Here is a 15,263-nt window from a genome sequence, read left to right as displayed (position 1 = left end):
AGTAAGAGAGGAAGGATCTTAGATTTCAAAAGTTCTCTTTAAGATCAAACAGGAATTTAGAAAATGAAAAAGTATAGATCCTAAATAAACATTTATCGTTTTACCTTTACTCTAGAAGCTTCGGTGGTGCTTAAATGAATATTCGCGGAGGAAAAAACAGGCATGTTTCGACAATGTTTGAAAATGCTCATAAAATTGCCGTATTTGAAAGTTTTAAAGTGCAGATCTTATTCCGTTTTTATTATTTTAAGTTGGCTGAACCATTTTTTTTTTCTAACAGGTAACGTAAAAATATTCTTACTGCTGCTTCCAGATAATATGGATACGATTCAAGTAAATTACATTCGTGAATTACTTTTAAATCATACTGTACAGACATTAGGTTTTTTGAAAGCAAGAGAGTAGCAACGCTTTCGCCGGAAATCGAACCACGGACCTCTGGAATATTCGCCCAGCGTGCAGACCACCACACCCCGAAGGCATGCCAGGAAGACCGGAGAAATGCCTTATATACTTCCCCCTTTTAAAGGGCGACTGGGATTTTAGGGGACCCAATCGCCAAATCCTGGTTGTGGAAAATCATCATCCACCACCCTTTTAGTGTAGGCGCCACTAAAGAGACATTACGATTTTTTGGAAGCAAGAGAGATTGAAAAATTAGCAATGCCTTCGTTGGGAATCGAACCACGGACCTCTGGAATACGGGCCCAGCGTGCGGACCACCACACCACGAAGGCATACCAGGAAGGCGGGAGAAATACCTTATAATACAAGCGAGGGTTGTTTAATTTAAAATCTGCTTTAGTGACCAGAATTACAGAAACAGTGAGTTTTTTTTTTTTTAAGTAAATATTTATGATTGAAATTCTGCAACGTTTATGTCAATCGGATATTTAAGTGTCAAGTTATAAGTTGTTACTTAACGGTTCCTATAACGGAAAGTTCACAAAACCAATGATATTAATTTTTCGTCACTTAGAAACCCAAAATAAGAAGATCTTTCTTTCAATTTTTCCTAACTCCATTTCGTTTGGGATATTAAACATCTGGCATTTTTTAAATTTCTGTAATAAACACTTATTTTTCTGAAATATTAGTTTTTTATGAGTTGATATTTGGCAATATGATTTAGTAACATTTTTCTGTTACTCTCAAATTCTAATAATATAATTATTTTTAATGCTCAACTTTTTAGATTTCTCAAAAGTACACTCAGAAAAATTTTCTTAGCTACTGTAGAGGAAGACATAGTCTTTCTATTAACCAGGCCACTTCGTGGACAATTAAATATAGTTTTTGTCTGTAAAAGGAAATGTAGAGTCATTAGGTTATATCGATACAGGAGCATAAAAAATATACAATGCCCTCGCCGGGATTCGAACACCGGATCTCATGATGCTAGTTGGACGTGCTGTCTAATTACACCACGAAAGTCCAGTTAAAAAGGCAGAAAATAAGTTATTTTTTAATGGTCGTGGTTTGTTACGTCCATAAGACCAACTTGTTTGGTTACATGGGTCGGGCTACGCAGACTTCTGGTACCTTATTTATTAACTTTTTTAATTTTATACAGAATTTAATATTATGCAAATTACACATAACAGTTTAAAATAGGTTTTCTCCAAAATGCTATTAATATCACGTTGCTGCATTTATGATTTGATTCCATGTCGTTTAGTAATCGATTTCAGTTATTTTTAGATACATTTCTTTAACAGAGTTGTCTCTTTGATGTACAACTTGCATCCGTGTTCCTTACCTGGAGGCCATAACACTGTTGTGAAAATAACGCATTTAATTTAAAGGTGGCTAATAGACAACGCTGGCACATGTGTCTGTCTTTCTCTAAAAAATTGTTTGGGTTCCTATAACGGAAATTATCCCATATTTTCGTTATATAAAATTTGCTGTCATAATAAGTTTATTAAGGTTTCAGAATTCCCGACAACTCCTAATTTACATGAATAATCCTATGTGGATTGTAAAATTGACATAAAGAGAACATGATTTTCATGCTGAAATTAATTGACTTTCCTAAAAGTTTTCTAACATATTTCCATCGCTGGTTTGAATTCCACTAAATGCAATTAATTTTATGGCGTCATTTGTTTCCTTCTTCTTTAACAGAAATCAACAAGTAATCGCTTTCAATAAGCTAAAAAAAAAACTTTCATTTAAAGAAATATTCCTTATTGCGGGAATACTTCTTAGCAGCATTTAAAAAACAAATTCTACGCTCCTGCTTTTTCCGGCCTCACCAGTGGCCAAGTGGTTAAAACCGTTGAATATTGGTAGTTCGACTGGGAATTGATACCAGGCGAACGGCCTGTGCATGGTTGATTTTTCATAGTTTTCGTCATGCGTTGAACATCCCACGTTCATTTCCCCGTGTCCAGTTTCCCTTCATTCCTTTATGAAGGCATTTCTTCTCTTAAGCAGATAATCCTCGTGAGCTTTGTCAAATTCAGTCATATTACTTGGCTTTTTTTTATTTTTTTTATTAATGTTCGTGACTAAAAATAGCCGAGTTAATAAGACTGGAAACTTGTCCTGATGCAGTTGATGCCAAATGAGTTGTCTGCGAATGGCCGATAGGTTGGGTCCCATGTGCATACGAGACAGTTCCTATAGAACAGGGGTGGGCATTTAGCCGATCGCGATCGACCGGTGGACTACCAAGGCATTATGAGGTGACCGCCTTTACTAAGACCTAAGACGCGCATACCAAAAGAAACGTATTAATGGAAAACCGACGCCAGCTAGACTTAAGAATCGGCTTTACACAGACGATGCGACGACTGTTTAGTTCAGCAAATGATTCAATGAATACACATTCATGTACCTTCACTTGAAGCGCACGCTGACGATTAAATATATGGATCGGTTACAGTTTCATCGGTATACGTATGTTCGCTGCTTTGCATACGTCCACGCTCTACGGTCGCTCAAGTTCTTCGAATATTCGTCTTGACAATTTTGTGTTATTGTGTCTTTGTAATAAAAATAGTAAACCTGTCATATTTTAAAAGAGGTGGTTTAAAGAAAGAAGAAACAAGTAAACAATTTAAAAGAGGTCGAAACAAGTGTTAAGAAAAGAAAAACCATGAAATTATAATACAAAATAGGTATAACAGTTTTTTTTTTAGTTGAAATGCATTTCAAAGCATGCAGGGAAGTTTGGATACAGATTTACCATTAAAAGACGAATTGCGTAAACAAAAGTTAAGAGAATTCAAATCGCAATTAATCGGACAGCAATCATATTTTATTAAACCCAAGACTTATCTAAGGCTGCAACAGTTGCATCTTTCCGTGTGAGTTATGTGTTAGCAAAGCATAAGAAACCTTTCGCAGATGGAGAAATGATAAAAAAGAAGTTTCTTGAAGCCTACAAATCGTTATTTGATTCATTCACGAACAAAAATGAAATTATTTCCTCAATTAAATACGTACAACTTTCGCGTAGAACTGTCACGCGCAGTATAGAAATGATGAGTTCCGATCTGGCTGATCAGCTGACCCAAGATATAACTAAACTGCATTTGCATTTCCTTGCAGTTTGACAAATCTACGGAGATGGTTGATATTTTTCGACTTTGCGTTTTTATAACCAAGGATATGAGTGTAAAAGAAGAATAATTAACATTTCCTCTAAAGAAGAAACGACGAGTGAAGATGTTTACTGTGCCTTCAAAAAATACATAGAGGGTAAAATAATTCCAATTGATAAAGTTATACCGATGACAGCTGATGGAACCCCCATCAATGACTGGCCCAGTCAATGGATTTTTGGCTACGTGTATCAGAGACAGACGTATAAGCTACACAAGCTATAGCTTAGGGCCCCACTTTCTTGGGGGATCCCCCAAAAATTAAAATATACTAGTATAAATAGTATTAAAATATATTATAACAGACTTATAAAGGGCCCCATATCTGAAATAGCTTAGGGCCTTATCAAGTCTAAATCTGGCTCTGATCAGAGACAATGACATACCGCATTTCCTTACTTATCGTTGCATTATTTACCAACAAAACCTCTGTTGTAAATTCTAAATATGCGTCATGTTATGAGAATCTGCATGAAACCTGTGAACTCAGTTCGAGGAAGAACGCTTCAGAGAAGAATATTTCGGGCCCAATAGAAGAAGATGGATCTGGTTAATATTCAAATGATTAATCTGATCTGAATTATTATATCATTCACATGGTCTTTGGTTCAGCAGAAGTATATTTTTACAAAGATTCAGGAACCTACTACAAGAGGTAAGAGATTTTTTGGAATCAAATGATAAATAATACTTTGAACTTGGTGATGACGTTTGGTTGATGGATTTGCCTTTTGTTGTTAATACTTTCCAAAACAAGCTAATATCTTCCCAGCTGAGGCAGAACGAACTGAATTTTTTAAAAATATTTCTGACGAGTTGTTTAAAAACGGAGGTACATTAAACGAAGAGAAATATTATGCTGAAATAATAAAACTTCACTCAGAATTTGAGAGACGTTTTCAAGAATTACTTAACCATCATTTGTTACCCATTTGACAATGTTGATGTGGAAGAACCAGTTGAAAATATAACTTACATATTCTATTTATCTCTTGAGAGAAAAAGTTTTTCTCCTTCAAAATGATATATTTTTAAAAGTATGTAGTTCAGAACCTAAGGATGACTTTTGGGATCTCATGGATGAAGCATTTCATTTAACATTGTTCTTTGGCTGTGCCTACCTGTGCGAATCTGCATTTTCAACAATGAATATAATTTAGAGAACATACCGTTCCCGTATCACAGACGACCACTTAGAATCCAGTGCAAGATTACCAGTTAGTAATTATATACCGAGATTTTCAAGACTGGCGGACAATATGCAGACCAAGTCTTCTCCAAACTATAACTTCGAGAACTAACTTTAGATTAAAATGATTCATTTTTTAACGTACTTTGAATTGTTCGATAAAAAATGCATCATTTTAAATTATTATATTTGTGACTATTATTATTATGTTTGTATCTTGCGTTTTGATTTAAACGTGGTTTTAAAAGCATAAGTATTTTTATGTAGAGTTAGGTAGGTAAGAACATATTCCGTATTTAATATTAAGTTATAAAAAAAAATCTGAAATGTTTCAGATTTTAAATTACGTCCAAAGGGGCGTTTTTTAACATTTTGTGTGTTAAGACACAATAACACGCCGAATAAATACTAATTCAGAAGTCAAACAACAAAAATCAGCGTTATATTTACAAAATTTTCACAGGACTAGTTTCGATGGTTTTACCGAACCACCATCTTCAGCTGCAAAACCGCAAATGAACAAGATAGGAAATAATGATTAGATAAGATTCTTATCTAATTACATATTATCATAATTATATTAAATTAATATAATTACATTCTTATCTAATCATTATTTCCTATCTTGTTCATTTGCGGTTTTGCAGCTGAAGATGGTGGTTCGGTAAAACCATCGAAACTAGTCCTGTGAAAATTTTGTAAATATAACGCTGATTTTTGTTGTTTGACTTCTGAATTAGTATTTTATGTGTTACCTTTCTTTATTAAATATCATGTTACTCGCACTTAAACCATAAGATCCAGTGCAACAGCAATATCGCAAAATAGTTTTAAAGCGAGCATATCTTTAGAATTTCCGATACAGAGACTCACGCGCTGGAGATAAAAATGTTTTTTCTGCACAACCTTGCCATTGCTCGCTTTGAAATCCTTGAGTTTGTTAATCAAAAATTCGTCAAAGTTTTAAAAAATAGGAAATCGATCATAAAACAAATTTCAAATTTCAAATTTGGTCTTCCACATGCTCATATTCGTTGGAGTATTACGTTATTCAAAATTCGATGACTCTATGTACCGTTATTTTATGACAATGTGAGAAATATACATACATTTACGCAGATTTTCATTATTTAATTTCTTCAAATATAATGCAGGACTCTAACATTTTATCGCAACAGTTTGAAAAGTGAACCGACATTTATCCGTCCGACGCAAAATGCCAAAACGAAAGTAATAGTCCTTCGGGACTCAAGTCCGTTTGGACTAATAAATAATGTAGACCTTGTTTCTTAGCTTGCTACACCTACACCACTGAGTGGACCGCAACACCTTGAAAAAATTAAAATAGCCCGTACCCTGGAAAACTCTGAACATCCCTGGAATAAGCCATAAAGTCTTATTTTAAATCTTCCAAAAACTTTCTAGAGCTTTTAACCTTCTTTATTTTCTTTGAAACTAACTTTTCAACTAAAATAATTTACTTCATTGCTTCATAAGCAATAAACAAAGAGAAGCCATACCTTATATGTTTACATTACAGCTTGACAACGAATAAGACTATAGTGCCGGTTCTTTAAATCCACCCAGCATTATGTGTAACTGCTCCAGAAAACAATATGTAATATATAGCATTGCAAAAATCTTTTATGATTCGTAGCAATAATAAAAATCTAAAGTTATCAATTAAAATAATAATAATAATAACAATGTGTACAATGTTTATGAATAATTTCTTATGTCCAGTATATAAAATACTAAGAAGTCTTATATATTCCATTTAAATAGGAAACTATTTAATACAAGCACCTCACATTACAAATTTAGACAGTTGATCTCACAGCAGCAATTTCTCATGTAGTGAAGATGATTTCTGCCTTGTTTGCGAAAAGTAACCTGACCTAAAGAAATGAAAAGATAAGACTGTAAACTTTCCTAACACCAAAAAATTCAATTTCAAGATAAATCAAACTATCAAAATATCTAGATACTTACACGCGAGAATTTAAAATATAGTTTAGATAAAGTTCAAAAACATATCTACAAATGAAATATACTTTTCAGACACACAGCAAAACAAAATCCTAAATAAACCCAAAACATTTCTTATACTAAAGTGAAACAAATATATAATTCTGCATATTTCCCATTGTTCTTTCGAAAAGTTCGGGGAGGGGGACAGAAAAATGAATCTACTTTTGCGTGGTTATTCCATGTACGCGTTTCAAAAACATGGATGTTTAAAGAATACAGTATCTGCAGAAGAAAACATAACTTCAAAAATAAACGATTCGTAAAATGTGGATTGCTTTTCTCTTACTCCCCCCGTCCTCTTCGCAACAGATTATATTCTTTTAATACTCTTGCTCACTCCGTTTCTCTTTATTTTATTTTTTTAGCTCCAATGTGTATTCTTTGCTTCTGCAATTGTTTGGATTCCTTTTCTCCTTTTTTGAATAGTTTCCTCTATTCCTTGTTCTAAGTAGAATGAAAAATAAATTCTAGGCAGAAACAGGATTCATTTTTTTCTCTCCTTCTCCCCCTTATATACTTTTCTCTAAAAGAGAAACGAGTCCCTACTGAGGTTAAATTGAGGGAAGGTTGAGGACGCCACGGTGTAAGGATTTCAAAGGAGCATGGAAGAAAATGGTTTGTATTTAAAAGAGAAAAACTCTGACAGTATTTTACGGGATTTTCTTTATTAACTTTGAAAGGCTTTTAGTTGAAGTTTAGTGGCGACATTTAAAAGTGGTTCTGTGGACAATAATGCGATATTGTATTGTTTCAAAACGATGAAAAAATACAAATTGCTGGCTTTAAAGAAACTAAGCATTAACTCTGGTTCTGTGAAGTTCGTTTTCACCGTGATTTACTTACCTTCAAGTTTCAGTTTTCTGTTTCTTGATGTAAATTATTTCCCTACTTCTTAGATGGGAACAGACGGTTTTGTTTTGACATAAATAGAAAAATATTGCCAATATACATAGCATATCGTCCTTCATTTATCTTCCAAATTATAACAACTCATTGTTTATCAGCAGCACAAAGAAGACAATTAAAATAATATGTAATTATAATTTATAATTTTTTTTTTCTTTTTCGATGAAAATTTTAATTTCCGTCTTTTCTGTTAACTGGATGATGGATGTTTGTAGTGGTTAGTATTTTATTAATATTCATAAAATTAATGTAGTGGACAAGGAAACTTCTGAGTCATAAATTACGTACTTCGGTTAGAGATAGCATCTGTAACTTATTTATATCTATATAAATTTCTGCATTAAAAATTAAGCCTATTGTAATAATAATATTCTTTATGTATGCATATATTAGTATAATTTATGTCCCCTTCTTTATAGCACTTTTTCTAATTTAATTTTAATTGTAATTAATTAATGCATCTGATAATTGAAATGTCATAATTCAGTTATATTATTGTAAATGCGTGTAACTGTAGAAAGACACATGAATAAGAACTAAACTTTTCTATTTTAAAAAGAGTTAATCTTTTAGAAAGATATCTGAAATTTTCAAAGATTTAAATTTTTATTTATGAACATAAAAAACACTAGCCTATCAAGAAAAAAGTACAGTGAATTTTGAAATTGTTAGTATGTAACATAACTTCATGTTAAATGAAATTAAAAAAAATTCAAAATAAGGAATATTTTCTGCATTAGATTGTAAGAATCCGCATAGCTTATAAATTGAAAATTATTCTAACAGCATCCATACATAGCAGATAAGTAGACTAATGGAGGTTTTGTAGGAAGTAAAGATTATTAAATTTCAGTTGTCAGTTAGCTCTGTAATAATGAAAACTGAATTTTCTGGAATAATATAAGTTTTGCTGACAACAAAAATGGATATTTTAAATCAAATGAAAAACTAATAACCTTTCTTGGGAAGAGAATAGGAAGACGGCAGCGAAATAATGGTGAAGGTAGTTTGACAGTTCAAATATATGCAAAACTTGCCAGTGGGTTTCATTAACTAATTTTATTTAAGGTACAGTAGATCATCCTATACAGGATGTTTCAGCAAATCTGTTATAAACTTTCAGGCGAGATAGAGTTAACCTAGACGATGCAAAATCACATAGCTATGCATGGTCGAAAAGGCTTTCCTGGCGTGGTAGTGACAATACAAAATGCAAGAATGGAAGAACAGGAACAAGGAGTTTATTATGCTTAATTATGCTTAATTTTCAGCAGAAATCAAGAAATAGGAACAAAATTAGACAACGAGCGTCATTAAAGAAGGTGTTTGAAATTATGCCCACGGACCGTGGTGCAGGCCTCACATCTCTGGCGCACGGAAGATATGCATCACGCATGGAAGATACATGACACACGGTTCCTGCATCATGGTCCGTGGTCGTAATTTTAAACACCTTCTTTGGGCTTCTGCTTTTCTTCTTCTGATCGTTGTCTGTTTTTGTTCTTATTTCTTGGTTTCTGCTGTAATAAGCATAATAAATATGTGTTCTCACACTGCTCGTGTCCTCCTTTTCTTGTAATTTGTGTCGTCACTACGACGGCAGGAAAGCGTTTCCGACCATGCATTTCCATGTACGATTTTCCATCTTCTTGATGTACTCTATCACTCCTGAAATTCTGTAACCGATTTTCTGAAACATTCTGTATATTTAAATATACAGAAAACAGAATTTGAAGACATCTGAAGCTCACCAGTGGTCGAAATGCTAACTGCTAAAAATTGGAAATTCAAGTCGGTTCGAATCATGGTAATTGAGATGGAAACATAGGTGTGGGTTTCCCTCATATATAACATGAATACGCGCCAATTTGTGTTTTAGAATATCCTCCACGGAAGCATACATCACATTAGCTAGCTAGGGATAGTGTGCTTCCCATAGTCATATAATCCAATCCAAAACGCAACTGAAAGTAATCATCAAATATTCCAATCCAGCAGACATAAAAAAAATGTTTTAAAATATATCAGATACTTTGCAATAATGTATATATATTTAGCAATACATACATTCAAAACATACCGAACTGATCTTCGGTCAGTTATATCGCTAAGATAACACATCGATCTCTGGTTTCCTTACAATCAACCTGAAGGCTTTCACGCGTTATTTCCAGTCTGACAAATAAATATTTTAGAGTATATTTGACACAAGCTTTAAAAAAAAATACCAAAACATGTAGTTTCTTTCGAGAAAGAGATAAACCTATGTTGCCAGAAGAATAAAAAAAATCAGTAAAGATCTTGTCTAATTAATTGTAAAAATAGTTTTTCAAGTAAAATGACATTTGAATAAATTTTCAATTTGAAAGCATAACGCATTCTTCTTGGTGTTTTATTTATGCCATCCTAAGTTCAAGAATTTTAAAAGTTTATTTTGAACTTAATTTATTATTTTGATTAATTTGTAATTATATATGAAGGTTAAGCTACATAAAATTAAGATGCAATTCTTAAAAAGGGGAAAAATAGGCATAGTTCGTTATTTTAATTCTGTCTTATTCAGAAATTTATGTTAACTTCGTAAGCGTTCCAAAATTTATGAAAGCCAATATATCTGGTTGTAACGAAGGTTTTTCGCCAAACAACGTTCTTAATAAAGTTAGAAAAAAACATGAAAGTAATACATTTAATGCGGGTAGTAATCCCCACCTAAATCTATAATTTTCAGGCACCGTTTTGGCAGTTTTTCAAAGCCTTCAGCCCAGAAACTTGGTGGCCGTGAGTCCAAAAACAGTTTAACCTCATTTCGGATGTCCAGTGCAGTATGCAAGATGTCACCAAGATGTAGCTGCAGGTGTTAAAAAAATGTAGAAGTCCGAAGGAGCAATGTCGGGGCTATATGGTGTTGTGGCAAAAGATCCCATTCGAATCCGTAGTCCCACATGTGGTCTTGCATTGTCTTGATGGAACATTGCCTTTTTGCGCCGAAAGTCAGTTCGACGCTTTTCCTTCGTAACACGGACAAGCATTTCACTGTATACCTTACTGTCGAGGTTCTTACCCTGTTCCAGATTTATGGATAATACCACTAGATACAAAGCATGATCTTTTTGTTAGTCAAATTGTGCTTTGAGACGCAGCCTAAGGGTTTACCGGGCGCAGACCAACCCTCTTTTCGGCCTGTGTTGTTGAAGTAAATCCACTTGTCATCACAAGTGACGATCCGGTTCAGAAGTTTGCCCTTGCGTTGATATTCGAGCAGCCTAGTGCAGGCCCGAAGACGTCTGTCTTTACTTGCTTGAGTCAGTTCATGCAGTACCCAGCCATTGAACTTGTAAATCAAGTTTATACAATTCATAGTGCGACTAATGAACATGACACTAACTTCTAACTCCTTAACAAACTCTCGAGTGGTTGCATAATGATCTTCTTCCACAAGCTCTCTTAGGTGGACCACATCAACGTCACTAGGCCGACCAGAGCGCTGTGCTTCTTGAATGTCATAGCTCTTGTTTTTGAACTTCGGTACCAAACCTTCGCAATGTCATATGATACAAAATTAGTACCTAAAGTTGTATACATAATTTGGTGACATTCTGTAGCTGATATTTTGCAGCAAAACTGGAAGTAAATGATAATTCTATTCGGGTAGTGTGATACTTCCATTTCAGACACCTTGTTCTTAATAATAACGATATTATTTTACAAATTTCACAACACAGTGTTCTATAATGCAAAGGGTTATATAACGGACCAAAATTTTAAAAAAATAATTATTGGGTGCCTCTTTGCACGTAAATCTCTTAAAAGCTCATTCAACGAACTAGTGCTTCAGATTTACATTGAAAGTTTACTTAAATCCCCTAAAATCTCGTGTGCTTTATTCAAATATTGCATAAAATCCTCAAATACTCTTATGTAAGAGCTTGAACTGGAACGAAATAAACAAACTAACAATATTCGTACTACCAGTCGAGTCGTTACAAAGAAAAGGATGACTAGAGTATATATGCAAGAAACATTTCCTTCAATAAAGATAATAATGCGTTCGAAAGTACGTGACTTTGTCAGTAAAATACTTATTTCCAGATAATCGCAAATATCTACATTTTTTTCGAGGAGGGAGTGGGTATTGTCTTTTCTTTTCTTTTTAACTGGGGATGATCGGATAAATGGTATTTTTTATTCCTTGGAAATATAATGTATTCAGGATACATCGAACATTTATAAGGATTTTGTTTAGTTATTTATTTTCTTGTTAGAGCAGCGGGATGTAATGGGAATCGCAAGCTGTTGTTTCTCGAGAAACGAATATCCTTGCTAATAATAAATATTTAATATTTTTGTTTAGTAGATAAATTGATGTACTTAAGAAACTTGGTCTTGTATTTTATTAAATACAAACTTTGCGTCATGTCTTACTTTCTTTTGTTACGTGTTATTAAAAATGCTTAAAATTATTTAATATGCAGGCAGATTGGACAATAAAATGTAAAACTAAGCAACAAAGATTGCCCTTTTTTTATACATTGAAAGAAATTGATGTTTGAGTGGGTAATAAATAGTACATCCTATTAAAAAATTCCTTTCTAAGAAATAGTGTCACTCAAAAAGAATATTCTTTCTTTTAAAAAAAGATTTGCTTACCCTCAGTTTTAGAATTTATTGCATCATGCCTATTTCAGATACAGATTAAAGTCGCAGTAAATGTTTTAATTGTAGATTTTCGGATAAAAATACGTTAGGGTGTTTAAGCGGCCATACACATGAGCTTTTGAAGAGTTTTGAAATTTTCATGTTACAGACTGGGCGAAAACGTAAACCGGAACGGTGTGTAGCTTTAACAAGGAAGCATCACCTCCTGCATTAAAGATATTTTTTTTTATTTTATAAACTAGTAGTTTCTTAGTTTTATAATTTTAAACATGCATTTTAGTTTTAACTGAACATAGAAAGTAAAAGCTTCAAAATAAAGGCTTGATTTGAAGTAATAAGGGAAACGTTGTGCCTAGAAAATCTAACAATTCCTGTGGATCTAACAAAATAGATCCATTTTTGAAGCCGCAAACTGTAAAACTTCATAAGAAATTAATTCCGATATTAAATTCGGTATCAAAGGCGTTTTCAGGACATTATTTGGATATCATGCATAGAAACTTGAACTTTCTTTAACTGTCACCTGTCATCAAAATTGCAATCAAAGCGCAATGCTGTAATTATTCATTTTAATTAAATACAATTAAACACGAAATTGCACTTCACCACATACATTAGCGCCGGAAATATCCAAATTCGGTGATTGACATTGTGGTGCGTAATGGATGCATGTTGGAATTCCATTCTCTACTATTGTTCAAAGTGGTTTATGAGAGCGATCAGCATTCAGTAGTTGCGACTCAAAGCAGCATTTAAGTGAAGGTCAAAAGTGGCGAATAAATGGTAGAATCGAAGGAGGTCAAACACAAATGGAGGTTGCCCAAGATTTGAATATCCCTCAAAGTGTCATAAGCACTGGATCAGTTGATACACGATCTGCTCAAAGGCGACCAAGAGCAACAACTGCATCAAAAGGCCGTTTTCTGCCGTTGTCGACTCGAATAAACTACGACTACAAGAGATTTGGTTTTATACCTTCAGGCTGCCACAGAAACTCGAATTAGCCGTTCTACTGCTACACAAAGTCTCAACGAAGTTGGAATTTATGCAAGAAAACTAATGGTTTATTATGTCCCACTCACTTCAGCTTACAGAAGGGTCCTTTTGAACTGGTACCGTCGTTTTGTTCAATGGAACCAAGACGACTTGGCCTGAGTATTGTTTTTACTGAAGAGTCCAGATATAGTTTGAGCAGTGGTTCTAGACGTGTTTTGATCTAGAAAGAGGCAGGAACACGCAACTTGCCTTCCCTTTTCCGTGAAATTTCGCGTTTACACGACCGCGGTTGATTTGGGAAGGATCATGACAAATGGCCGCATTCAGCTGCATATCTCTTATGAAGGTTCTATATCCGCTGAACGAGGTATTGAAACCCCAAGTTAGACTGTTTGGGTGTTGTTGGTCAGAGTGTTTGCTAATGGATGACAATGCTCGGCCTCATCGAGCATATTTGGTATTAGAATACTTGCAAAATATCACTCGAATGGATTGGCCACCTGACTGTAACACGACTGAACATGTGTGGGATGCTAAAGGCGCCGAATTTCCGGTGGGCCTAATTCTTCCCTGAACCCTTTAGAAGCTGAAAACTGCACTTTTAGAAAAGTAGCGTGCAATTCTACAAGATCAAAACTTTTGCAAAATCTATGAAATGAAGACGTGAGGTATGCGTATCTGTCGAAAGTGACCATGCACCATATTAAAGAAAATATTTTCCATAAGAGGCGATTTAATTTATCCACCATTTTACAGTTTCCATAAATTTAGTTTTAATTGCAATTGTTTGTCAATAATCAACAGCCAAGTATTATAATTTATGTTAATTAATGCTTTTGCACAAATTTCTATTTATAATTTTTCATTAAGTATCAGTTACGATTTATTTCTATCATTCTTTAATTCTGATAATCAGTGTATATATGTTTCAGTACTGACATGGTAAATATTATGTTTTAATGGACAACTCGTCTTTTTAAGCATATGAACAATTCATATTATAATACAGCTGCTGCAACTACTGAAAAATATGTGGACTTATTTTAATTGCTAACTTAATCAAAGCCAAGGGCAGAATTATATTTATTTCACAGATATTAAATTTTGAAATGTAAAAACGGCAATCCAAAGATAATTTTTAATATTAATATAAAAATAATAAATTATACGGAATTAAATAAATATCAAATGAGTTAAGAAAAATTTATAAACAAAGTATTCGCTTAAAAATCAATGACAGAAGACGAAAAGTAGCTAATAATAAAACACGATACAGAAAAATGAAAGTGAAAATACAGGCTTTAACGTCATTTAATGTCTTTTAGTATTTAAATACAAACAGCAGTAATTTTTGTCGAATATTTAAGAATAATTCTTGTAAATTAAATTTCGTTTTCCTAGACACCAAAACTTTCGTATGTCTGGATTTCCTTGTATATATTATTGAAGTTTTCTAAATTCGAATAAATCGCTTATATTTACAAAACAATATTTTAAAGAAAATAATCTTCCATACTATATGATGAGTATTTATATAATGCATGGGTGACCAACATCTGCACATATGAGGCCAATTTAATATGCAACATTGACCTCACAATCCTCTTAATGTTGTACTTTGTTATCACTTCGTAGCAATTATTGGAATGATAATAATAATAATAATAATGATAATAATACAGCTTATTTCTATATAATACTATTACTTTAGCAATCTTGCTTTTTAAGCATGAAGAAAGGAGATGAGGACTTTGGCGAACGCCATTTCCTCCAGTTTCGTGAGGTATTATTACTTATTTCAAATAATTTTGATTTATTGTGTTGCCATACCAGGATCGATGGAAATTCTAATGATATTTTAAAATTTTAATGAT

The 15,263-nt window shown here is 33.3% G+C and overlaps 1 long non-coding RNA gene across 5 annotated transcripts in view; it reads right to left on the bottom strand.

Annotated features, from left to right (window-relative positions):
- The window catches only part of LOC118200197 (uncharacterized), a 319,672-nt gene that overhangs the window by 97,483 nt on the left and 206,926 nt on the right, over positions 1 to 15,263 (bottom strand). For 4 of the 5 annotated variants that reach the window (XR_015039998.1, XR_015039997.1, XR_015039999.1 and 1 more), the window contains one exon: positions 6,612 to 6,698. This is a non-coding gene — a long non-coding RNA (uncharacterized LOC118200197). Of the gene's footprint in view, positions 1 to 6,606; positions 6,699 to 15,263 lie in introns of all 5 variants that reach the window. The other variant, XR_015039996.1, reaches the window with a different exon arrangement.

Source organism: Stegodyphus dumicola, chromosome 3 (assembly GCF_044657685.1).
Source record: "Stegodyphus dumicola isolate Sdum_Otavi_A_Nest chromosome 3, ASM4465768v1".
Classification (NCBI taxonomy): domain Eukaryota; kingdom Metazoa; phylum Arthropoda; class Arachnida; order Araneae; family Eresidae; genus Stegodyphus; species Stegodyphus dumicola.
The sequence above is the reverse complement of the archived record's forward strand: the minus strand, read 5'-3'. Positions and strand labels throughout refer to the sequence as shown.